The sequence below is a fragment of the Mesocricetus auratus genome, unplaced genomic scaffold (assembly GCF_017639785.1).
Source record: "Mesocricetus auratus isolate SY011 unplaced genomic scaffold, BCM_Maur_2.0 Super-Scaffold_6730, whole genome shotgun sequence".
Taxonomy (NCBI): domain Eukaryota; kingdom Metazoa; phylum Chordata; class Mammalia; order Rodentia; family Cricetidae; genus Mesocricetus; species Mesocricetus auratus.
In genome coordinates, this window is record NW_024429184.1 from 82,205,420 (window position 1) to 82,232,312 (window position 26,893).

A 26,893-nucleotide genomic window follows, 5' to 3' on the forward strand; every position below is an offset into this window, starting at 1 on the left:
TCTTCATGAGGGAAACAAGGCTTTAGCTTATGTCAAAGGTTTCTGAACTCATGTGACACCATTCTGTCTTTCTGAAACAGGGCTTTGGGTATTGCTTCTTCCTCATTTCCTATAGGAAATTCTACTTTTTCTAAATCAGTAATTGACATCGACTTTTGTGTGTGAATCAGGTAACTTTTCTTATTCTAAAGGAAACCTTGAGAGACATATCACATACATATATAAAAACAGAGAAGAGACAGAGAGAGAGAGAGAGAGAGAGAGAGAGAGAGAGAGAGAGAGAGAGAGAGAGAGAGAGAGAGAGAATCTGAACTCAATGTGCAGTGTGGGACTGATTATTAGTACAGTTGTAAAAATTACCATATTTTTTGACATCTTGGCAGATTTGGAGTAGATGGGGATTTGTGGGCTCAGAAGAAAAAGTGTGCCATAAATACCCATCATTGTTCTTGTCTAAGGGGGAAAAGAATGGGATTCTAGAGGAATATCTAAGCTGATCCTGGGAGATAAGCTGTTTGGTCAGCCCGCCACAGGTGGCTGCAGCTGACAGAATCAGCCAATGCAAAGCCCTCCTTTCCCTCTCTCTGCACATGTCCTGGAACAGGCTGGTGCACCCAAGGGAAGGACCTAGAGAGAGATGAGCTTGGGACATGGTGCAAAGATAACAGGCTGGGAATCCAGGGACCTGATTTGCAGGTCACACATCTCTGGGAGCACTGGTCTTACCTATCGTCTTTCCATTTCTCATATCCTAGGTTCCTTTTACACATCCAAGATTTAAAACCATCCTAGTCTGTATTTATTTCCCCCATTAGTATTCTCCCCAGAAGTTAAACCTTCTTTCTCAGTGCTTTCTAGACCCTATCTTTCTGCTTTACTCAAATACTGAAATTGATTATTGTGCCTCAACTGTGGTTTGACAACTTGGCTGACAAAGTACAGTTACCTAGTTATCTTATTTGACCTGGCAGCGGATCCTCATGTTACCATCTCCTTAAGGTACCTCTCTCCCCTAGGAGATGTCTTTCAGATTTAGTTACGTTATTTTGTTTACAATTTTTGACACAATATACTAAGTGGTACAGGACATAAACTTCTTATGTCAAGACTTAGGGTGCTGAGAAATGTGAGTTGTAATTTTCCTTGGAGACTTCTGGCAAATTTGACTGAGCCCCACATCTTTAAAACTTCCTTTCAAGTTTTTCCTGAATAAAAGAAAAAGAAAAAAATCTGTTCTTTTTTTTTTTTTTTTTTGACTATGGACCAGGACTTAGTCTGTTTCTGGCTGTGGTGGTTCCTTTGAAGAAAATGAAGTAAAACTTACCTGGAGAGGAAGCAGTGGAGAACAAAGCCAGTCAAAATAGCCAGAACCCAAGGAAAGTTAGGGGATGTCTACTCATAATCTTTCAGATGTTTCAGTCTCTATTTGAAGCATGCTCCCTTCAGTCCCATGTATGCCATTTTTAATAGCCACTAGAGGCCCAAGCTCCACACTGACATAGATCAATCTTGAAAATTCTAGAAATAACATGGGCAACTATACCATAGCTAAAGGAAGAAAACCAATCTGCCTTAGAAAATGATGTCATGTCATGTCAATGACCTTGAAGACTTCCTTGGAACAGTCTAGTTCTTATTTCTGGATGTTGGACTATCTCTGTGTGCTTACTTGTGTTCCAGAGGCCCTGTTTTTGCTTTATACCTTGTTATTGTAAATCATGTTGCCCCTGCCCCTGCCCCTTTACTTTGAGCTGTATCTGGGTCCTTGCAAAACAGCATCCCCTCCTCCCTTAATTAATACAAATCACACTTGCAACAAAGACCAGAAGCTCTATTATCTCCAAGAAGTCACAAGTGCCTGGGCTTTGTGTATTACTCTGTGGGTTGAAGGCAGAAGTGAGGGGCTGCTCCTTATCTAGGTCTTTGGATCTATCCTGAGCAGCTGTAGAATCTGACAAGCTAGACTTTGGCTATCTATCCTTATGTTCCTCAGAGTCCCCAGTAGAATCCCCCTAACTTTTGGGCAACTCCTGAAGTCATTCCTCACTCATACTAATAACTGAGATATATACATGTTGAAGAGTGCGAGGCTGCCAGGGCTACTTACATTTCTAGTGTTTTCTAACATAAGGTCTTTTTTTAAGTTTAGCCTTGTGGGCCATATGATCCCTAGTATGGTTCCTCAACTCTGCTACCATAACAAAATGTACCCATAGACAATGCATAAATAATTATGTATGGCTGTGTACCCCCAAAACTTTATGGACCCAGGAATTGGAATTCCACATTATTTTTCATGGGTTACATAATGTTATTAATCTTTAGCTTTATACAGACAGTTTTGGGCTGAGGAAATAGCTCAAGGGATAAACTGCCTGCTGTGTGAGCATGAGGACTAGCATCCACAAAACAACACCCACAATACATCACTCACAACCCAGAATCCACAATCAGCACTCACAATCCCAGGACTCACAGCCCAGCACTCATAATCCAGCACCTGCAATCCCAGTGTTCACAATTCCAGCTCACAATCCAGCACTCACAACCCAGCACTCACAATCCAGGACCCACAATCCCAGCACTCACAATTCAGCACTCACAATTCAGCACTCACTTATAAACCAGGCAGGCAGGCAGGCATGAGGCAGAGACAGCAGATTCTCTGAGCAAGCTGAATGTGTAGTCTGGCCTGAATTGGCAAGCTCTGGCTTCACTGAGAGACACTGCCTCCGTAAATAAAGTGAAGAGTGATCCAGGAAGATACTCTGGACTCTACACCATGTGCATGCATGTGTGCATTTATACATGTCTCCACATGCATGCAAATACATGAATGTTCACCCCCACACAAAAATGAAAAATAATTAAAATATTTAAAATAAATCCTATAATTTATTTTCATGTCTGAAAATAAAAACAAAACAAAACAAAAAACAAGTAGAGGACAGATTATGCTTGGAGTATGCTAATCCAGGATTTGAGCAACAGCAGCAGGCTCCCCAGCTCTAATCTTTCAGGGTTATCAGGAAAATTGTTTCTATCTTAGTATGAGTGCCAATCAAGGGGAGGAAACACAGCTTTCAGTGTGAATAGAGATTCTATTGTCCATTTAGGGAAAATGTTTTATGCTATCTTGTATATTATGGTCTTATAAAAGATGTTATTAGTTTTTACATCTTAAACTGGTGTTATATATTCCAGCTTTATTACTTTGATTTAAAATTCTATGTTAAGAACATTCCCAATGAGAAATTACAGAGAATTGTATCTAAGGAGGAGTTTTTTAAACTTCCAAAGGGTAAATTCGAAGGAGCTATAAAAATGGGCTTATGAGTTTTGTTTTGTTTTTTTTTTTAACTAGAGCTGGGTATATGCAGTTAGAAAGTAGGTCCCTGGACAGAGTTCTTTGATCATGTTAGGTCCCACAGGACAGCTACTTCTTTGATTTTCCTCAAATACTCTGCCAGTGTAGAAATCCTGAAAGTTTCTTCCTTCTTGCTATATTTAGACACTGCTTTATTTTTCTTTCTGGACTCTAAACTCCTTAAGAATAAAGACACATTTTCTACATCTCTAGTCTGTGTTGGATAGTTAGTCAAACGTTGAAGGCACTGGCAAGTGACTAGGTTTATGGGAGCTGAACATCATGGAGAGGATGACTCTCCAGAGTTCTGTATAAGGGTAGATAGCCCATGGTGTGGAGTTCATGATCTCAGTTTCACCTGCTGACTGAGTGACCTCCAGTCTCCATGTTCTAATCATCTGAAACCTGAATGATGATGCTGACTTTGCAGAGGAAGGGTAAAACAGTAGACCATGGTAGAGCTTGCTATCTGACAGAAAACAAGCTTCAAGTCACAAATGACTTTAAGGCCCCCTCCCCCATTTATAACCCCCTCAAATTCTCATGAATTTTGGGGGAGTTGCCTTCCAACCTTCAGAGTTTGAAATTTTAATTTCTTGGACTTTAAAGCTTAGTTTAAGTATTTTTTACATTATGCTATGCTAGATAAAGAAGGAATAGTTTAGATTGCTGTAAGGTTTCATGCTGATGCACCAATCCAGTATGGCTTTACTTTGGAGTGGGTAGGCAAGCCTGGACTTAAAAAATGGGGCTGTCTAGGTGCAGAAGTGGGAAATGGAGACTGAGTAGATCCCAGCAGAACTAGGAAGAGATGAGAGAAGGGGGGCAGACAGTTAGTAAGAATTACTAGGCATGATTTAGAAATAGTGAGAAGGCTGGGAAGCAAGGACAAGAAAAGTATAGAGTTCATTTCATAAAAACAGACTCCATACAAGGGCTTTGCTTGGTGTTCACAATACTTCCACAAGGGTCTTGGCTATTGGTCCCTTTTACAGGAAAGGAAACATTTCATAAACCTTAACCCATGATTGCTCATGTTAGCAAGTATGCTGTCTCCTTTATTGATTTGTAGAGGCTCACAAAGGAGACTAAATATGAATGACCTTCATAAGTTCATATATTTGAATGCTTAATCATCAGTGAGTGGCACTATTTGAGAATGATTGGAAGGTGTGGTCTTGTTGGAGTAGGTGTGGCCTTCTTGTTGGAGGAAATGTGTTACTAGGCATAGTCTTCAAGATTTCAAAAGCCTGTGCCAGGCCCTCTCTCACTCCTTGACTGCTATTTGTATATTAGAATGTGGCTTTTAGCTACTTCTCCAGCACCAAGCCTGCCTCCACCATGTTCCTCACCATGATGATAGTAGACTCAACTCTGAAACTGAAACTGTAAGGCATCCCTCAGTTAAATGTTTTCTTTAATGAGTTTCCTTGGTCATGGTGTCCTTCACAGCAACAGAATAGGGACTAAGACAGAAATTGGTACCAGGGACTAGGGCATTGCTGTGACAGGCTTGACCATGCTGTTGTTGGAAGAATATGGAAGACTTTGAGATGTTAGACTAGAAAAGTAGTTGAATGCTTTAAGTAGGGAATAATGGGCCATTCTAATAGGAACAAATAAAACATTGGTGCTGAGGTCAATTTGAACTCTTGAGGGCCAGTTCAAGAAGTTTCAGAGGAGAAGAATATTAGCAAGTGGCCCAGAGACCATTTTTATGATATTTTAGAAAGGAATTTGGCTGTTTTGTGCTATTGTCATAAAAATTTGCCTGAAGCTAAATTGAAGTGTTTTGGATTGGCAGAGGAGATTTCAAGACAGCTAGTGATTGTTCCATGTGGTGGTTAGTAATTCATTCCTATGAAGATCTAACATAAAAAGAAAATAATAAGCTGGACAAAAGGAAGCACAAAATTACAGTTTAAGGAGAAAAGGAATACCAGAAAGTGCAATGGAGGTAAGTCCAGGGCCCAAGGAGATAAAAGGTTTAAAGAAAAGCCTGGTGCCAAATGAAACTAAACAAGTGGTGACATCAGGACAAGACTCCACCCAGCTGCTTCTAACTCATAAAAAAGAATTAAAGGAAAATGTATGTGGTAAACAAAACCATCAACAACAGAAAGCTGATGCAAATGTAATTGAAAGAGGGAACCATGTTCCACCTTGTTAAGCAGCAGAACTTGGCAGCTTCTGCTACATGGGTCTAGCTTTAGAGTCAAGGATACAAGAAAGGGGCTGTGGAATCTTTCTGCATGGCTATGGAAAGCTACTAAAGCTAGTTGTGTATCAGGGGTGACCCTATAGGGAGGCCCAGAGAGGCCATTGCATAAAGCTCCTAAGGTGAAGCCTGGATTGCCTTGGAGGCCCTAAAATGTTGGAGATACCAGAACTGTGAGATTTCTGCTGAGGAAGCTGCTAACAGGGTATAGAATCAGCCCAAGAGGGAGAAGTGTGTTTCAGTCAACAAAGCTGAAAGAAGTTGGAGATCTGAAGAGTGTTTTGACATCAAACATGAATATGCAGGATTTGCAGTTTGTCCTGCTATGTTTCTTTGGTCTTGTATTGATCCAATATTTCCTTACTATTCTCCCTTTTCTCTCTTTTGAAACAGCAATGTATATTCTGTGTCACTGTGTGTTGAAAGAATGCGATCTATTTTTATTTTGGTTTTATAAGGGGTTGTAGTTAAGGGATTGCCATGTGTCTCAGAAGAGACTAGACTTTTAAACAATGTGAGACTGTAATAGACTATGGGGACTTCTGAAGTCGAACTGAATGAACTTTTGCATTATGATATGACTATAAACCAGTGTGAGTCAGGGAGTGGAATGTGATGGCTTGAATAAGAATGTCCCCCAGAGGCTCATTTATTTGAATGCTTTGTCATCAGGAAATGGCACTATTTGGGAAGGATTAGGAGGTTGAGCCTTGTTGGAGTGTGCCACTGGGGGTGGGCTTTGAGGTTTCAAAAGTCCTTTCAAGGCCTAGTTTCTCACTTCCTGCCTGCTGTCTGTGGATCACGATATAGAATGCTCAACTACTTCTCTAGTACCATGTCTGCCAGCATGCTGCCATGATGATAATGGATTGAACCCCTGAATTGTTCTCACTTCTGATACTTCTTTTATAATGGTTGTCTTGGTTGCTGTGTCTCTTCACAGCAATAGAACAGTGACTAAGACAGGAACAAGATATCAGTGAAGATAGGCTGGGAAGTTTTGGGGGGCAGCATTGTATAAGTACTTGGGGTTGGGCTGGGAGCATGGGCTCCTCTTAGAGGCTGTGGAAATGCATTAGATATTTTCAGTTTGGTTGGAGGAAGAAAACTCATGATGTTATAACTAGGTGAGAAGGAATCTTTTAGCTAGCAGCTTAGAACTACTCCACACACCTTTAACATTCAAAATTCCACTTTAGTTCTTTGTAATCTGGGTGTGTCTACTGGATTTACTCTTTCCCCAAGGAGAAGAGAGGAAAGCAGAGTGTTTAAGCCTCTACTTGAACTTAATAATGGCATTGCAATGAGTGGGAAATTTCTCTCTTGCTGCTGGCAGAACCCAGAGCAGAGCAGGGTGTGCTAACATGTCTTTAGCAAAATTGAATAATCGTGCCCAAGTTAGCATTCTAACCATTCATTTCGAAATTTCCCCCACTTTCTCATTCTAGTTTTATCCCCTTAGGTCATGTTCTAACTTCAGGGCTGGAGCCGTATGAGCTCACCATCAATTTTTTCGCTGTTGAGGAATAGAGGTGAATCATTAACATTGTTATATTACTGCCTATAATACATTTAATGTAAAATAGAATTACAGGACAGGACCTGACGGGGCTGTCTACTGCCTCACCTCCCACATGATATTTATATTTAACAAGTGTTCTACCTCATCATTTGTCTTTCAGCTGCTTCATATCTAGCCCCATTGTGCAAGCATCTCTGGTACCTGCCTAATTAGCTTGGAAGTGCCTTGCCCCATCCACCTGCCCTTTTCACACGATCAGCCTGTTGAGTTGCAGATCTCTTGGCATTGGATCCTGCACTGCTGAGGTGACTCTAGGGAACATTTGAAGTAGGTAAAAGTTGTTAACAATGTTCCTGTCTTCCCCATGCCTTCCAGCTGACCCCTCACTGCCCAAGGATGACAAACAACAACCAGAGGGAATTAATAAATTCTTGGTCAGCTTCTGCTCTATCAAAATTTGCCACTTTTTGAATGCTCACTATGGAGTGTTGTTTTCAGCGAGGCGACCATAAGAATAATAAATTAATTTTAAATACCCTTAATTTCCACTAACTAAAAAGTGATCTGATGCCCTGATCATCCAAGGTAACACAATGCAAACCCCTTTACTCCACCTCCTTACACACTCTTTATCATAGTATAGACCCTTATCTCATCTTATTACTGAGAATTCCCAGAGCTTCAGATCTAGTAAGTCAGGAATAATGTTGAGTTTATGTGTCTGGATAATGCTTCAGCTAATTGTCATATGCTACTCTAGATAAGAAATATCCTTCTATAATTGTCATATAGCTGTGAAGTCACACTGTATAACCCAGCACTCACCAACCAAATGTGGCAGCTTAAATGTACACTCACTAGCACACACATGTGCATACATCCACAGGAACACCCCCCCAGATCCCCGCATGACACACATACTCTCCTGCTCATGCTTTTGGCTTATAGAGTACTTTTGTATTCATTGACTAGAATGGCACTCATTCTAATGAAGGAAGTAGATCAGGAAAGGGAATGATATTTCCACCCAGGCATGTGCAAGCATGGACATTCATTAAGAGAATCACAGTAACATAAATAACAAGCAGCCATAAAAAGAATGTACTAGAGCAGTGAGCAGTTCTCAACCTTCCTAATGCTGTGACCCTTTAATACAGAGCATCATGTTGTGGTGACCCCCAACCATAAAATTATTGTCATTGTTATCTCATAAATGTATTTTTGCTATTGTTATGAATCATAATGTAAATATCTGCTATGCAGGATATTTGATATGTGACCCCTGTGAAAATGTTGTTCGACACCCCCAAAGAGGTTGCAACCCACAGGTTCAGAACCAGTATACTACAGGTAGACCTGTTGATTTGAAGAGCTTCTTTAAGGTCATATTGCCTGTCAAAAGTAATAATGGAATGTGTGAATATGTGGGCAGTAATTGGTGTCTATGAGTGTGGAGAGAGTGGAAGAGAAAAAAGACAGTATGCATGGTTTGAATAAAACTTAAAATCACATGTTTAATAATAGAGAGGGTAAAAAGAGTGGGGACAGTTGAGCAAAATGCTGATAATTCATGGAGTAGTGGGACTAGAACCTGAACTAGGGTATTTCTGACCCCAACTTTTGGGTGAGCAGAACTAGTAGCCAAGAACCCAGAGAACATCAACACTCTGGTTCTGTCACTTAGTGGCCTGGTGTTCTCCCTGTCAATGTAGGAAGGATGATAACCACCATCTCTAAGAACCATTGAACTTGTCAAATGAGCTAATAGTTTCAGAGGACTGCATCTGGAACTGGCACGGAGTAGCTATATGTAGGAGGGTGTTGTCCCTCTGGGTCACTCACTTGTGTGCAGTGTATCAGGGAGATGTAAATGCTGCTTCTGCTGCTTTACATATTAGCAGGCTCAACTCAATATAAAGAAAACAGTGCGCATTTGCCAGGGGACTGAAAAACAGGAAATTGGAAAAGACACTTTGGGGAGTCCATCTTAGTGAAATAAAAGCAAATGTGGAAACCATGTTATGCACAAATACATTTATTGCTGCATTTTCATAGCAGCCTCCTATTTCCTTGCTATTGGATGCATATTATAAAATCAATTGCTTAAGAAAGAAGGTATGTTAAGCAGTTATGCTATAATGTCATGCCAAATATAGAATTGAAAATGGTGTGTATTGTGATTATATTAAAATTCTTGAGTGGACATGTCTAGAGTACTTTAAATATTTATTATGAAAACAGATTACAGATTTATTTGTGGGTGGAGGGACATGCACATGTTCAGGTGGGCACTCTTGCATGCGCATGCATGTGGCTGTGTAGACTAGAGGTTGATAATAGGTATCTTCCTTGATATCTATCTCTTCATCTTATTTTTGAGACCGGCATCTCAGTCATTCAATGAAGCTGGATGGCCAGTGAGTTCCAGGGATTTGCTTGCTCATGTCCAAGCACTAGAGTGCTTCCATACCCAGGATTTACAGGAAATCTGAACACAGGGCCTTGTGTTTGTACTTTAGACGCTTTACTTACTGGGGTGTCTCTCAGCTGCCTTTACAATCAAGTAGCTAGAGACTGATTGGAGATGAGGCTTGCTTATCTGTGGCTGTCTACAATTGGCAGTTCTGTGGAGGGCTGGTCTCCCTTGATGTATGCCTCAGCCTTATTTAGGCTTACAAATGGAAGTTGGAGACAGTGCATTGGTCTGTGTGTCTTTTTCATGAGCCACTACATCTCTGGAATGTGTATCTGCAGAAAGACATCCATCTGTTTAAGGGAGGGTTTTTCCTAGATTTGTGGAGTGACCAGGTAAGGATTGGAGTGGGTGGAAAGAAGATGTTTAGTATCTAACACTTTTTCTTTTTCGCACAATGAAGCACCAATATAAGCAGTTCACAGTCCCCTTACTGGTACCAGCAGTCTAAATGATTAGGTCTCAGGTAGAACCACAAGGACATTTAGTTGTTCTTTTTCTGTCTTTAAAATGTTGTTTTTCTTATATCAAGCCTGAAAAGTTAAAAGGTTCCTTTTGTTTACATGTTTCATTTTGGTTGAAGCCCACCCTTCACTTGCCTTCTCCATCCCCTGACCCTCCTTTTCATGATGTACTATTTACCACCAGTCTCCCACTTTAATACACCGTGTGTCCTATTGTCCTCCCCACCCTCCCCTTAAACCATATGTGTTCCCTTCCTTGTGGACTCTTTTAGCCATTCATATGCTTTCTGTGTTTAATCAATTTTCTATGGCATGTATTTAAATTAAGTAGAATCATAAAATTTGTAGCCTCGTGTATGCGGCTCAGTTTATTTCATAGGTTTTTAGCAAATTCTTCATTTTGATATGTGGGTAACATGCCCCTGCAAGGGAAAATATTCCTGTCTCTATTGTTCCCAGCCGGGTGCCTGGTGTCTGACATATAGGAAACATACATATTTGTTTTGGGGAGCTAGTTTATTGTTGATCTCATTTAAATATCTCTTTTATAAAAAGCCACAGGCAACTCAAAGTTTTTTTTTTCTTTTCAAAAGGTATCCACATTTTCTCTATACCATGACAGTATTCCCAGCCCAAATTAACTAGGTCATTAACATCTAGTCTCTTCTAATTCTAATCTATTCTCTGTATACTGACATGACTCAGCTTCTTAAAGGACGGTTCCAACAGTCTGACTCCTGTGTAGCTTCCCATTGTTTATAATTCATTCAGCAACTGTATGGTCAATGCCCATTACATAGTGGCAAATGTGTCAAGCACTAGGCGTCATCTTTGAACAGGATAAACGCAATTCCTAGTCTCATGAAGGTAAGCCTACTAGATAAATAATCACTTGACACTCTGCCTCCCCTTTAAGGGTGATAGATACTTCCTGCCCACTTTCCTAAGGGAATACTGGGGATATTTATTGAAGTTGATCCTGAAGTGGTGGCTTTTGACTCCTGGGTGACTCAGTACTTTATGTGTTCTGGCTGTAGCTCACAAGGTCCCACATTTCTAGGTCTTTCTGTTCAAAGAATATTAGCAGCCAAGATGAAAGAGTCATCTAATGAGTTTTTTCGGAGGGCTTAGGTTTATCTTATGTCAGATAGAAAGTCATTACTGTGTTTTAAGCAGGGGCATTTGAAATTCAGTGTTTTTTAATTAAAAATCATTCTAGAGATCAACACAAACAGCATGCATTTCCAGCAACTACTGAGTCTATTGGAGTGAAGGTGACTGGTGTACCTTGCAGAACAGGAGACCATGGTGGAATCCCCTAATTGCATTGACCCATAAGGAGGATTCTTAAAGTGGTCCTGCCATTCTTTTGTTCTTTAGTCCTTGCTGGCTGGATGAATAAATTTATAATTGTTAGAGTAACAGCAGCAACAAATCTAAAATATGCAGAGAGGAGAAATTAAATAGTGCTTTTTGTAGTTTAGGGAAAGATAATGGTTACACTGGGGGTAGGGGACTTTAAAATGGAGAGACTGAGGCTTATGTTAGAAATAGAACCTACAGGGTTGGAAAGACACACTGAGGGAGGGAAAGGGCCAGCAATGACTTGTGGTTTTCTGGCATGAGTCACTCACTGAGTGGATGAAAAGGCCAGTGACTGAGTTGGGAAAGCTGGGAAAGTGGAAGGCTTGGGACTAAGAACACCAGGAAGCCAGTTTTAGATTTTTTAAGTCTTAACTTTCCTAAGACATCCAAATGGAAAGTGTAGAGAGGTAGCTGGACATTTTTATCAAAAGTCCTTGGCTGGAGATGATTTTTTGGCACTTGACAGGCTGTGGACTATCTGTGATTGCCAAGAGAGAAAGGATAAATGAGTGAAGAAAACTGAGGTCCCAGCCCCAATTAACTCCAATAATGTTCAGATGGGAGGATAGCCAGCCAAACACATAGAGGAAAAACAGCCAGGAAAGCAGAAGGGAAGCCAGGAAAAATGAGATGTGGAGCCACAAAGCCACGAGCAGACAGGGTTGCAAAAGAAAGGACACAGCTGTGTGCAATGATGAGTGGGGTCCTCAGATTACATCTGTGGGGCGATTGTTGATGTGCTGAATGGTGGAAGGTTTTATGGTGTGTGGGCAGTAGGTGCTAGACTTGAACAAGTCGAAGAATGAGGCAGAAGATTGGGAGACAAGGCATACAGGAAATTCTTTTGTGTAGTTGGGTTGTCAAGTGAAGAAGAGAAGTGGGGAAATTGTTGGCTTGTGAAAGGTTTTCAGTGCTCTGTTTTTATTTTAAGATGGGAGAGAACAGAGCCTGTTTGGATGCAGATAGGAATCAGGATGAAGATGCTTGAAAGAGAGGCAGTGTTAGCAGTTGTCTAGAAGCTGGTTATGTGGATGTGGACTGGGGCTTTGAAGGTGGAAGAGACTGCAGTAGAAGAGGTGAGCTGACAGGCAAGGCTCACAGCTGACTGGATGAAGACATCTCCTTGTGGTCTTCTGGGGTCCTGATGAAGTGAGAGGTGAAGGTGAAGATCTGGAAAATCCTAGTGTCTTCTAGCTAGCTGGCTTCTCTCTCTCTCTCTGTCTGTCTGTCTTTCTCTCTTATCTCGACTACAAGCCCCAGGGATCCTCCTGTCCATTCCTCTCTGGTGTTATATTATGGGTGCATGCTGCTTTGAATGACTTTTTTGCATGGCAAGCACTTTACTGACTGAGACACCCACCAAATTCTAAGATCTGGTGTCTACTCAGAGTACTCACTGAGAATATGGGTGTCTGCACGTCACACGATTTCATTGTGGTTAATGCTGAAAGAAAAGAATGTGGAATGAATAGTGGGAGAGAAGAGTGGCATCAAAGTAGACTGAGCCTTGTACTTGGAAAGGTTTCCAATTGAAGAAGGCATCCTAGTGAGCTGGGACTCAAAGAGCATGAGAAAATCAGACACTGAGTCTTGTAGAGGTGAAAGCTGAACAGATGGGCATGACAGACCTAGAGGGACCAAGGAGCTAGCTAATGTGAATGTGGCAGGTAGGGCTAAGCTGTGACAGGGCTTGGGAGTTTGACAGACACTGATCAAGGAGGCAGGGAATGCATGGCAATCTTTACTTCAGCTACTGTGAAGAGATATTGAAGAAATAGGGGTTGGAACTGGATTGAAGGTTAGATAGCAAGCTGTGACAACAGTCTAGATAAGAAGCAAGAGTAGACAATGGCAGACTTTCCCTCTCCTTGGCACTGCTCCCTTGAGATGGGATGTCCCAGTCAAGAAGTTCTTACTGAAGTTTTCTGGTGTCAGAAATAGACAGTAGGCAAATCTGCCCTTTGAGCTTCCATAGCAGGAGATGGACTTCCCACCAACTGTTCCTGTGAAGGGAAACACTCAAATAGGAGATTCAAATACTGCTGGGTAGACCAAATATTCTCTGTATTCTTCAGTCTGTAACTTTCATTTGCTCTCACCAAGATGTTTTGAAGTTTCCTTCAAGTTAGTGAATATGAACTTACCTCCTTTTTAACTGTTGCATGGTTGCATGTAAGCTTAATTTGTCTTGATCTTTAAGATCTATGCATCACAGGCCTAACCTATCAAGGAGTTTTATAAGCATTCTCATCTCCCAGGAACAAGCTATGATGTTGACTTATGTGATCTCCTAGATTGATGCCAAGGACATGCTACATCTAGTCTGCCTATTACAGCTTATCATACTACATGTATCCAAGTTTATCATTTAGATATCAGAAAAGTTTGAGCCTAGGTAGCCCTAATTTGGCTGTGGGCCAAATCCACTGATGAATTTAATTTTAGACAGTAGAAATATTTATGTTCTCCATATTTTTTAAAGAACTTGTCATTATATTTATTCAGAAATTAGAATGTTATCCATATGAAGATTAAATGTTATTAACAGGGAAAACAAACTTTCATAAACATTATGTATCAACAACTGCTTAAAGGGTAGTTGTTATCTTACTACGTGAACAGGATCTTTTCAAAGTTGAATTTTTTTTCTGGCTTGACCCACATTGTCCTACTAGGTGGGTGGCCTTGGTTTCAATGAATATATCACTTTGGCTATTTCCTGTAGGGCTCAGGAGTAATGATGAACTACCAGGTCAGGCAGATTTGCTTGAGAGGACCTGATAAGAGTGGAAGGATGTCTAGTAACAGCAGGTTTTAACCTTCTTGCTATTTAGATTAAGAGAGCTGAAGACAAAATGTGCTGAGTGTCCAGTGTTCTGGGTACAATGTGCAGATGCCCATTATGAAATGAAGGAAGTATCTTAAGTTCATGCCATGACTTGAAGGCATAAATGCAGGCTGGAGCAATCTACCAAGTGAATCATTGTTTGTTATTCCCACTCACACGCTAAAGGCAAGCTTGCCATTACTGCCTAGTTTGTGTACTGGACCTTATGGTAAAACTGTGTTCTCTTCTGATCTTCCATTCTGTTACATTCCTGTTCTGAATACTGGTAGCTTACCTGCAAGCCATGCTTTCTGTGTGCCCCTTGCTCCACTTTACCGTGTTGTATATATAGTTCAATTGTCAAGAGAAGAGGCTTGGAGAGGCAAGGGAATTAGATAAGTGCAGTACTAGGTTCCTGGGAGAAGCTCACTCTTTGATTTCCTGGGGGCTATGCCTTTAACTCAGCTCAGATGAACCCTGGATAAAATTTAACTTGTACGTTTTCTAATAGGTACCAGTGGTCAACAAGCAGTCTTGATTGTTTAACATACCTTTTTACATGTTTTAACAATGAAAATATAATCACATCATTTCTCTTTATATCACACCCCCTTTCTCTTTATACCCACTAAATTCTCCCATATGTCCCATCTTACTTGTTCTCATTACTATGCCTTCTTTTAATTAATGTCGTGTGTGTGTGTGTGTGTGTGTGTGTGTACATGATTTGTTCAGTCTGTATAATGTTACTTTTATATATATGGTTTCAAGACAGATCACTTGGTATCTCATTATTATCTGGGGAACTCTTCCCTGGGGAAGACTATTTTCCCCCACTCTTAGCATTTCTCTAGTCTGACTAGAGTAGTGTTACAGATTCATCCTGGAACCCTGGGAGACTTACATCTCCCCTGTCCTTGGACTATCCATGAATGTTCTTTCATTTATATTTATGCTGTGTATTTCTTAAAATAATTCTTTCCATTTTTAATTTCTATGTGCCTCCTTCTATCTTCTGTAAACACTGCTCATTCTTTAAAAATATTAAGTGTGACCATTTCAATAATTAAGTTTAATTCATCCTGGTTATTACAGTTACCAATACATTAAGATTAATGACATTCTTCAGGGCCAGTATTCTTTGGCTGCTGTGGTATGCTGGAGTCGAAGAAGACTAAAACCTGAATGCTGCCATTAGAGTGATTTGTCCCGTCCTCTGGGAACAATACTGCTTCTCCAGGAAAAAAATCCTAACTGTTATGAAAGTGGGATCAAAGATTTACAGACCAGCTGAAAAAAATGTCAGCAAGTATCCTCCCTGGGTGGGCTCTTGGCTCTCCTATCCCCAGTTTCCCCCTTATACCTTTGCTGCTTATCATCCTTAGACTTCGGGGGTTTTTCCTGTCTTTTACACTTTGTACTGAAGCTCCTTCAGGATCAAGTCACCACCATCAGTTAGTCCACTGTGAGGAGCCGCCCTCACTATCGCTATCACCATTAGAAGATGGCGCTGACATCTGCTGTCAGTTGGAGTTTACCGTTTAAGCTGTGCCTCACCCGTCATCTGGGGTGATGAGCAAACCACCAATCCCGGCTCTACACGTCTCACTCGGAGCTCCTAGGCTTATATAAGGGGCTGGGTTTCTTAGCTTGGGGTCTCCCTCTCAGAAGCTGATCATCTATCTCTCAAGATGTATTAAAGCTTTACTGCAGAAGGATCCGAGTGTCCTGCGTCGTTCTTGCTGGTGAGACGGTAGCGCGGGACATCTGGTGCCGAAACCCGGGAACTCTTCAACATCGCCGGCGCTGCGGGAGACCCCTCGGAAGACGGGGCGGATTCAGAACTGCAGGGACGTAAGTTCAGAGAGGTATGCTTTATCCTGAACACCCCTTTTCTCGACTTTGGCCTTAGTTTGTCATCACCGTGGGACGGGTCAGTGGAGGCTTTGGTGCTAGTCCTGTTTGTCCTTCTTCATCGTGGCTGGTACTGACAGAACGGTGCTGTCAGTCTGGTAAGTCGAGCGCCGTTTTTTAGATAAGCCGCTAGCGCGATGGGATTGTCACAGTCAGTGGTTACTGCCCTACAGACTGTGCTAAAACAAAGAGATCTCAAAATTGCACCACGAACACTTCAAAATTTTGTGAAGGAGGTAGATAGAGTGGCACCATGGTATGCTTGTTCCGGGTCCCTCACTGTGGCCTCATGGAACAAGCTAGGTAAAGAACTAGACAGGAAGCATGCAGAAGGAGATCTCCACTTAGGTACCAAAGCCATTTGGAAGCTAGTTAAAAACTGCTTGGAGGATGAGGCCTGTCACCCTGCTATAGTAGAAAGTCAGGGAACCTTAGAGGAAGTTCAGGATAGCATGTCAGAAACTGAACGGAGTGAGAGAATGGGAGCTCGCAAAAGGAAAGACATGTCTAAGAAAAAAGGCCCTCCCCAAGAAGTTAAGAAAGGGGGAGAGAAAGAAGGGAGTGATCATTCACCCCCTAACAAATCTAAGAAAAAGAAAAAGCCAGAATCTAGGCTATACCCTACGGTAGAGCTAGAAGCCTTGGAGCTAGATAATTCCGATTCTGACACTCTGGATTCTAGCGAAGAAGGTGGTCTAGAGGAGGAGGTGGCATGGTATGAGGAAGAAAGATATCACCCTGATAGACACCGGCCGCTGAAAACAAAAATGAATGTGAGGCCACCACCTATAAATCCGGCGGGCTCACGCCCCTCGGCGCCTCCGCAGTATGAGCTTCGGCTGAATACTGGTACTGACTCCTTTTTACCTTTAGAGGAACGGAGAAAAATACAAATGGCTTTTCCAGTATTCGAGAATGTGGAAGGCGGAAGAGTACATACTCCCGTAGATTACAATCAAATCAAAGAATTGGCCGAATCCGTTCGTAATTATGGGGTCAATGCTAACTTTACCACAATACAGGTAGAAAGGCTTGCTAATTTTGCCATGACTCCCACTGACTGGCAGACGACAGTGAAAGCAGTGCTTCCCAACATGGGACAATACATGGAATGGAAGGCTCTCTGGTATGATGCAGCCCAGGCGCAAGCTAGAGTTAATGCCACGGCTGAAGATGAGAATCAGAGGCAGTGGACATTTGAAATGCTGACAGGTCAGGGTCAACATGCCCTTAATCAAACCAACTACATCTGGGGCGTCTATGGTCAGGTGTCGGCCGCCGCTATTAAAGCATGGAAGGCCCTCACAAAAAGGGGAGAATCCAGTGGACACCTTACAAAGATTGTCCAAGGACCCCAAGAGCCATTTTCAGACTTTGTGGCCAGAATGACCGAGGCCGCCGGTCGCATCTTTGGTGATTCAGAACAAGCTATGCCCCTGATTGAGCAACTTGTCTATGAACAAGCAACCCAGGAATGTCAAGCGGCTATCGCCCCTCGAAAAAGCAAAGGTTTACAAGATTGGCTCAGAGTGTGCAGGGAGCTGGGGGGACCCCTAACCAATGCAGGACTAGCTGCCGCCATTTTACAAATGCACAGGCGTGGAGATTTATCTAGTCGAAAAGCTTGTTTTAATTGTGGGAAAATGGGGCACCTTAAGAAAGATTGTCAATCCCCTGAAAGAACAAGAGAACTGAAGCTTTGCCGTCGTTGTGGTAAAGGTTATCATAGGGCTAGTGAATGCAGGTCAGTCCGGGACATGAAAGGGAGGCTTCTGCCCCTATTGAAGAACCCAAGGTACCCCAATCAAAAAACGGGTCACGGGGCCCATGGTCCCAGGGCCCTCAGAAATATGGGAACCGATTTCAGAAAAGCAATCAAGAGGAAGTAGAGGCTTCCGAGGAACCCCCGGAATGGACTTGCGTGCCGCTTCCGACTTCTTACTCATGCCCCAAATGAATGTTCAACCGGTCCCAGTCCATTCCCCTGGACCTTTGCCCCCTGCCACCATTGGGCTTATTCTGGGCCGTGGCTCCTTAACTTTACAGGGACTCATTATATATCCTGGGATTGTTGACCCGTATCATAAAGAGGAGATTCAAGTTCTCTGTTCTAGCCCTCGGGGTGTATTTTCTATAAAGCAGGGAGATAGAATTGCACAACTGGTGTTGCTGCCCTCCCTCGGGGATGGAGAAACCTACACTTTACAAAAAAGGGCTATGGGATCTTCTGGAAGTGATTCAGCCTATCTGGCTATACCCCTAAATGAGAGACCTACAATAAAATTGTTAATTAATGGAAAAGAATTTGAAGGGATAATGGATACGGGAGCAGACAAAAGCATTATTTCACTCCATTGGTGGCCGAAGTCTTGGCCCACTGTTGTTTCATCTCATTCTCTACAAGGTCTTGGATACCAGTCCTCTCCTGCCATCAGTGCCTCAGCCTTAACCTGGCGGAACGCTGAGGGCAAACAGGGATGTTTTACCCCCTATGTGTTGCCACTCCCTGTAAATTTATGGGGACGGGATGTGTTACAAGCCATGGGCATGACCCTAACTAATGAATACTCCCCCAGGCATCAGCCATTATGGCAAAGATGGGGTATACAAAGGGTAGAGGCTTGGGTAGGCAAGAACAAGGCAGAATAAAACCCATTACGCAACATGGAAATCGGGGTAGAAAAGGACTGGGTTTTATTTAGGGGCCGTTGAGGCTTCACGACCCATACCGTGGAAAACAGAGGAGCCGTTATGGGTCTCTCAATGGCCTCTATCCTCTGAAAAATTAGAGGCTGTCACAAGATTAGTGCAAGAACAGGAACGGCTGGGGCATCTAGAGCCTTCTACCTCCCCATGGAATACACCAATTTTTGTTATTAAGAAGAAATCTGGGAAGTGGAGATTACTCCATGACCTGCGGGCCATTAACAATCAGATGCATCTTTTTGGCCCTGTTCAAAGAGGACTTCCTTTGCTTTCTGCACTCCCTCAAGATTGGAAGCTTATTATTATAGATATTAAGGATTGTTTCTTCTCTATTCCACTTTACCCACGGGATAGACTAAGGTTTGCCTTCACTATCCCTTCTCTTAATCATATGGAACCAGACAAGAGATTTCAGTGGAAGGTACTGCCGCAAGGCATGGCCAATAGCCCAACAATATGTCAGCTGTATGTGCAGGAGGCTTTGGAGCCAATTAGGAAGCAATTTACATCTTTAATCATGATCCATTATATGGACGATATTCTTATTTGTCACAAAGAGTTAGATGTTTTACAAAAGGCTTTTCCCATGCTGGTGGCTGAATTAAAACAGTGGGGATTAGAGATTGCCTCAGAAAAGGTTCAAATTGCAGATACAGGGCTCTTTTTGGGCTCAATGATTACTCCCAAAAATATAGTTCCTCAGAAAATAGAAATTCGCAAAGACCACTTACAAACATTAAATGATTTTCAGAAACTTCTGGGAGATATAAATTGGTTGAGGCCCTTTTTAAAAATTCCATCTGCTGATCTAAAACCCCTCTTCGATCTCCTGGAGGGTGAGCCTCATATCTCCTCACCCAGAAAATTTACCCCTGCTGCCCACCGAGCCTCACAGATGGTGGAAGAGGCCTTACAGGAAGCACAATTACAACGTATTGAGGAGTCACTACCTTTTAATCTGTGTGCTTTTAAGACAGCTCAATTGCCAACTGCAGTCCTGTGGCAACATGGACCATTACTTTGGATTCATCCAAATGCTTCCCCTGCTAAGATTATTGACTGGTACCCTGATGCTGTTGCACAGCTCGCGCTTCGTGGAATAAAAGCAGCTGTTACGCATTTTGGCAGGGATCCTGATTCCTTGATTGTGCCTTATATTGCTGCACAAGTTCAGACCTTGGCAGCCACATCTAGTGATTGGGCAGTTTTAGTTACTTCCTTTTCAGGACAAATTGATAATCATTTTCCAAAGCATCCAATTTTACAGTTTGCCCTAAACCAGGCTATAGTGTTTCCACAAGTGACAGCTAAAGACCCACTCCCAGATGGGACTGTGGTGTACACTGATGGATCGAAAACTGGTATGGGAGCTTATGTGGTCAAGGATAGGGTTATATCTAAACAATATAACGAAACTTCACCTCAAGTTGTAGAATGTCTGATAGTACTGGAGGTTCTTGAGGCTTTTCCAGGACCCCTTAATATTGTATCAGATTCCTCTTATGTGGTTAATGCAGTTAATCTCCTTGAGATAGCTGGAATAATAAGATCCTCCAGCAGAGTTGCTAACATCTTACAGAAGATACAAGCTGCCTTGTTAAATAGGAGATTTCCTGTTTTCATTACCCATGTCCGAGCACATTCTGGACTCCCAGGTCCCATGTCCTTAGGGAATGACTTAGCGGACAAGGCTACAAAGCTGGTGGCCGCTGCCTTGTCTACCCACACACAAGCAGCAAAAGAATTCCATCAGCGCTTTCATGTGACGGCTGAGACCTTGCGCCGTCGTTTTGCTCTATCCAGGAAAGAGGCTAGGGAAATTGTTACTCAATGCCAGAATTGCTGTGAATTCTTACCTGCTCCCCACGTGGGAATAAACCCACGTGGCATTAGACCATTGCAGATGTGGCAGATGGATGTTACTCATATTCCCTCTTTTAGAAGGCTTCAATATGTTCATGTTTCTGTTGACACCTGTTCTGGCGTAATGTTTGCCACGCCCCTAACAGGGGAAAAGGCCTCATATGTGATTCAACATTGCCTTGAGGCCTGGAGTGCTTGGGGAAACCCCAGAATTTTAAAAACAGACAATGGACCAGCATTTACCTCTCAAAAATTCCGACAGTTTTGTCGGCAAATGGATGTTACCCATCTAACTGGCCTACCTTATAACCCTCAAGGACAGGGCATTGTGGAACGTGCCCATCGTACACTCAAATCATATCTGATTAAACAAAAGGGGAGTATTGAGGATGTTCTACCCTCGGTACCAAGAGTTGCTGTGTCCATGGCACTTTTTACCCTTAATTTCTTGAACTCTGATGCCCAAGGCCACACTGCGGCCGATCGCCACAGTTTAGAGCCTGATAGGCCAAAAGAATTTGTAAAATGGAAAGATGTGCTAACTAATGAATGGAAAGGCCCGGATCCTATTCTAATAAGATCCAGGGGAGCTGTGTGTGTTTTTCCACAGGAGGAAGAAAACCCCCTGTGGATCCCTGAAAGACTCACTCGAAGAGCTCCTTCACAACTCCAGAATAAGAAGGATGGAGGCCAAGTGGGTGATGAAGACTCTCCTACTCGGGATGATGGTTCCTAGTATGATGGGAGAGTTACGGTGGGCCATCATGTCTACCTTCCCCTACCGATGCCAGTGATGCATAATGCCCAGGAGTTCCCTAGATTTTTCACAACTAATAGAGAGTTGGGGCTTGCCTTTTGCCTTTAGATCCTCAGATACAGAGTTTTCAGGATGAGAGAACCTTGTCATTGGTAGGAAGCTTGTGCTTTACTGTGATTTCTTCATTAAAGGATAATTTTATTCATATGGATCCAGAAAGATCTAATGCTAATCCTTTTGAATTAATGGAAGCTGTACTGATCTTTCTCCTATGGCAATGATTGCTGGAGGATATAGTGAGAAGGGACAGATTACTTTTGATTGGAAAGGGGCATTAGGCAACAGTCTGAGTGAGGGACAGAGCTCTGGATCATCTGATTGGTCCTCCTCCAATGTTAAGTATACCCCTTTTAAGAGAACTAATTATTCAGCTGCTCCAATTTGTGTTTGGCTGCCCTTTATTTGGGTTGTGAGTAATGATACCTTAGGTAAGAATCAGAAAGAAATAAATTGCTCTGCTTAGAATTGTTTTTATGCATTATGCTGGAATGCTATTAAGCACCCTTTTGCTTTGGTAATGCGCATGCCTCGATTTGTTCCAGTTCCTGTTGAGGTGCCAAGTAGTTTGAGTTTGTTTAGGGAAAAGCGAGATTTTTGGGATCTCTGCTATTATTGTGGGCCTGATAGCTGCCGCCGCGGTTACTACTTCGGTTACCGCCTTGGCCCTTGCACTTTCCGCCACTGTGCAGACAACTCAAACCATTAATGAACTATCGGCCACTGTGACCATGGCCCTAGATAAACAGGCCACTGCCAATTCTCAGATACAAGGAGGCCTGATGTTGGTAAACCAACAGATTAATTTGGTTCAGGACCAATTGGATATATTGTGGCAGATGGCCCAATTGGGATGTGAACAAAAGTTGCCTGGCCTTTGCGTCACTTCAGTACAATATGAGAATTTTACAAGAGCAGCTAACCTGTCAAAAGCTCTGTCTCAACATTTATTACAGAATTGGACTTTTGAGTTTGAGCAGACACTCCGTGAGTTGAGAGTGGCGATCCTGCAAGTGAATTCCACGCGTCTGGATCTTTCTCTGATGGAAGGCCTCTCCTCCTGGATTTCATCTGCATTTTCTTATTTTAAGGAATGGGTGGGGGTGGGATCATTTAGCCTAGTTCTCTGCTGTGGAATAGTGTTGATGCTTTGGATGGTGTGTAAGCTCAGAGCCCAAACAAAAGAGACAAAGTGATGGTGGCACAAGCACTTGCTGCCTTAGAACACGGAGCCTCCCTGACATTTGGTTAACCATGTTAAAGCAATAGGTCGCTGGCCTCCCGGCTCTTGCACCCCACGAGGCTAGTCTCATTGCACGGGATAGAGTGGGTAGGCTTCAGCAGCCCAAGGAGTTGCAAGGCTAAGCACTGCACAGGAGAGGTCTGCGGTATAACGACTTTCTCCTGGGAGATAAGTCATCTTGCATGAAGGTTCTATGTCATGATCTCCTTCCCCCAGAAAAACGACATCGGGACTGGTCAGGGCTCCCTCTGGGGATAAGACCCTGGAGAGGAGCTTTGTACATGTTCCAAATTTGCACATGGGGATTTGACCTCTATCTCCACTCCAAAGTTGTGGGTGTCCTATGGCTTCAAAAATAAATGAATAGGGGGGAGATGTGAGGAGCCGCCCTCACTATCGCTATCACCATTAGAAGATGGCGCTGACATCTGCTGTCAGTTGGAGTTTACCGTTTAAGCTGTGCCTCACCCGTCATCTGGGGTGATGAGCAAACCACCAATCCCGGCTCTACACGTCTCACTCGGAGCTCCTAGGCTTATATAAGGGGCTGGGTTTCTTAGCTTGGGGTCTCCCTCTCAGAAGCTGATCATCTATCTCTCAAGATGTATTAAAGCTTTACTGCAGAAGGATCCGAGTGTCCTGCGTCGTTCTTGCTGGCAAGACGGTAGCGCGGGACAGTCCACCACACAGGAAGAAGTGAAAACACTGATTCTTTTAGGGTCACCCTAGACCCTCAAACTTCCAGACAACGTCCTCTCTGCCTGCAGGAAGTAGTCAGGCAGGAAACAGGCCCAAGGCTCCAAGAAACCTGTCACCCATGGAGTTGCAGAAAACCGACAACAGCATTGCATTCCCTGAGTTCAAACGGAAAAAAAGGAAGGAAATAAGGAAGGAAGGAAGAAAGGAAGGAAGGAGGGAGAGAGACAGAGACAGAGAGACAGAGACAGAGACAGAGAGAAAGAAATTGGCAATTTCTCTTACCCTGTAGCATGGATATTACAAAGACAAATACCTTAACTTATCTCCTACCCTGCAGTTTATCTTATTAAAAAAAAGAAGCAATTTCTGGACCCAGTGAAGCCATCTCTTACAGCTCCTTACTTTCCACTAAAAAAAAATGATTCAGACTCTACAGGGTAAGTTCTCCTGTATCCCCAGAGACTGAGCTGCAGGGTTTGGAGGCACCAACCTCTCTGACTAATAGAATTTTCTCTCATCTTTAAAAATTATAATTAATGTCTTTGTTACTTTATATGTGTGTGTTGTTGTTGTTGTGGTGGTTGTTGTTGTGCCTGTCTGTGTGCATGCCTGTCGCAAGAATATTTAATACCTAATTTAAAAACAGAGTATAGGGCCTGGAGGTGGCTTAGTGGTTAAAAACCCATGCTACTCTTACAGAGGCCTTCAATTTGGTTCCTAACACTCATTTTGGACAATTCACAGTCACCTCTGTAGGCACCTGTACTCATTACACAAGTCCACTTATGTACACACACATAGACATAATTAAAAATAAATTTTTAGAATGTTTTTATTGGTGTGAGTGTTTTGCCTGTATGAGTATATGTATACAATTGCAGGTCTGATGCCCTTGGAGTAAAGATCTTCTGGAACTGTAATTACAGATGGTTGTGAGCCTCCGTGTGGATGATGGATACTGAAATCAGGTCCTTTTCAGGAACAGCAGTGCTGTAAATCACAGATTCATCTCTCCAGCCCCTAAAAATATCTAATATCAAACTTACACTTCAAATTAAATTTATCTTCTGTTAAGATTGACTAGCATTATTTTCTTAATTTCCCATTTATGTGTGTATATGTGTGTGGTATGCATGCACATGTGTCTTCATATTCATGTGTCTATGGACATAAGTGTATGTATGACTGCACATGAGTGTGTGTGTATGAGTACGGAGGCCTGAAGTCAACATTGAACAACTTTCTTGATCTCGTCCCACTTTATTATCAAGGCAGGGTTTCTGACTTGAACGGAGACCTTCCTGGCCCAGCTAGTCTAACCAGCCAGCTTGCCCTGGGCTTTCTGTGATTGCTTCTAAAGTCCAGGTATTCAGGTGGCTGCCCCTCCTGCACTGCTCATGTGTGATTTGGGGGATCAGAATCCTTCAGGCCTCATGCATGGATAGGGAGTACTTCATCCACCGAGCCATCTCCAACTTCATGAGCTTTCTGTCCCTGACAATGTATTCACGGAGTCAGTAAGTCCTGTCATTTCTGTCTCAACTCACCTATCTCATTCAGCACTGGTTTGCCTCTGTGAGATGTATTGGGGCATGAGGAGAAACTTCTGTCCCATGACAGTTTGTGTCTATTTGTAACAAACCACAGTGAAGTCACTGAAAACAGTGACACAGGACTGGTTTCCAGGTAGCTGAATGGAAGCCCAAGATCCAGTTCTTCCTCCACTTAAACCCAGAAGCTAGTCTTGTTCTCTCTCACCTTCGCACACTGTTCCTTGCTCCTCACAATGACTCCCCTCCTGGGTTTCATGTTGCTGTAGGCTTCTTTCCTCTCGTTTCTTTCCGCTTAAAAGACTGGTTTAACCCCCAGAAACAGCTGACCTGACCAGGGTTAGCTCTTGAATCCCAGACTGATGCCTGGGAATCCAGCATGGGACTGATCAAGACCCCCTGAATGTGGGTGTCAGTGAGGAGGCCTAAGTAATCTATTGAGCCTTGGGTAGTAGATCAGTATTTATCCCAGGTATACAAATGGACTTTGGGAGCCCATCCAACAATGTGAGATGCACTCTCACCCTGGACTCCCAGACTATGAACACCCCCATGGAGGGCCTCACCCTCCCTGGGGAAATGAGGGGATATTTGGGGGGTTGGTGGGAGGGCACAGGAGGAAGGGAGGGAAAGGGAGAGGGACCTGGAATTGATATGTGAAGCAACCTTGTTTCTAATTTAAATTTAAATTTAAAAATAAAATATTAAAAAACTAACAAAAATGAGAGAGGTGGAATTAAAAAAAAAGACCTTCTTAAACCTCTCAGCCATGGGCTCCTCTGTGGACAGAAGTAAATGCAGAATTCCCCCAAGAATACAGTGCAGAGATGGGCTTTACAAACTGCAAAACAAATTTAAAAAGAACTTAAATCCTTGGGTTTGCTTTTAAAAGACATAATGATTGTGTATTTCATTTTCACATGCTATTTAGGCTTGTCTTAATTTAATAATCTTGAAATAAGTTGAAGTTAAAATTGTCAGCTTCTTCTAGCTTTTCCATTAGTCTTCAGTAAATTTGGCTTCTTAGAAATAGGCAGTTTTTCCAGTTAGTTGTGGCACAAGCTTTTAATACAAGCACTCAGGGTGCAGAGGCAGGTGGATCTCGGATTTCTGGTCCAGCTTCATCTACAAAGTAAGTTCTAGGACAGCCAGGGCTATTACACAGAAAAAACTGTCTCAAAAAACAAAAAAGAGTGTAACTGGATGCAGACATGTAGAAGATTGCAGATAGATCCTTATCTATCGCCATGCACAAAACTTAAGTCCAAATGGATCAAAGACCTCAACATAAATTCAGCCACAGTGAACCTCTTAGAAGAGAAAGTGGGAGGTACCCTTGAACAAATTGGCACAAGAGATCACTTCCTGAACATAATGCCAGTTAACACAGACACTGGGATTGACAATTAATAAATGGGACCTCCTGAAACTTAAAAGCTTCTGTAAGGCAGCCCACAGAATGGGAAAAGATATTCACCAACCCCACATCTGACAGAGGGCTGATCTCCAAAATATTCAAAGAACTCAAGAAGCAAGTCACCAAAACCCCAAATTAATTCAATTACAAAGTGGGGTTCAGAACAAAACAGAGAATTCTCAATAGAGGAATCCAAAATGGCTGAAAGACACTTAAGAAAGTGCTCAACATCCTTAGCTACCAGGGAAATGCAATTCAAAACAACTCTGAGATACCATCTTGCTTCTGTCAGAATGACTAAAATCAAAAACACCAGTGACAGTCTTTGCTGGAGAGGATATGGAGAAAGGGGAACACTCCTTCATTGCTGGTGGGAGTGCAAACTTGTAGAGTCACTTTGGAAATCAGGATGGCGGGTTTTTTTTTCCCAGAAAATGGGAACAAGTCTACC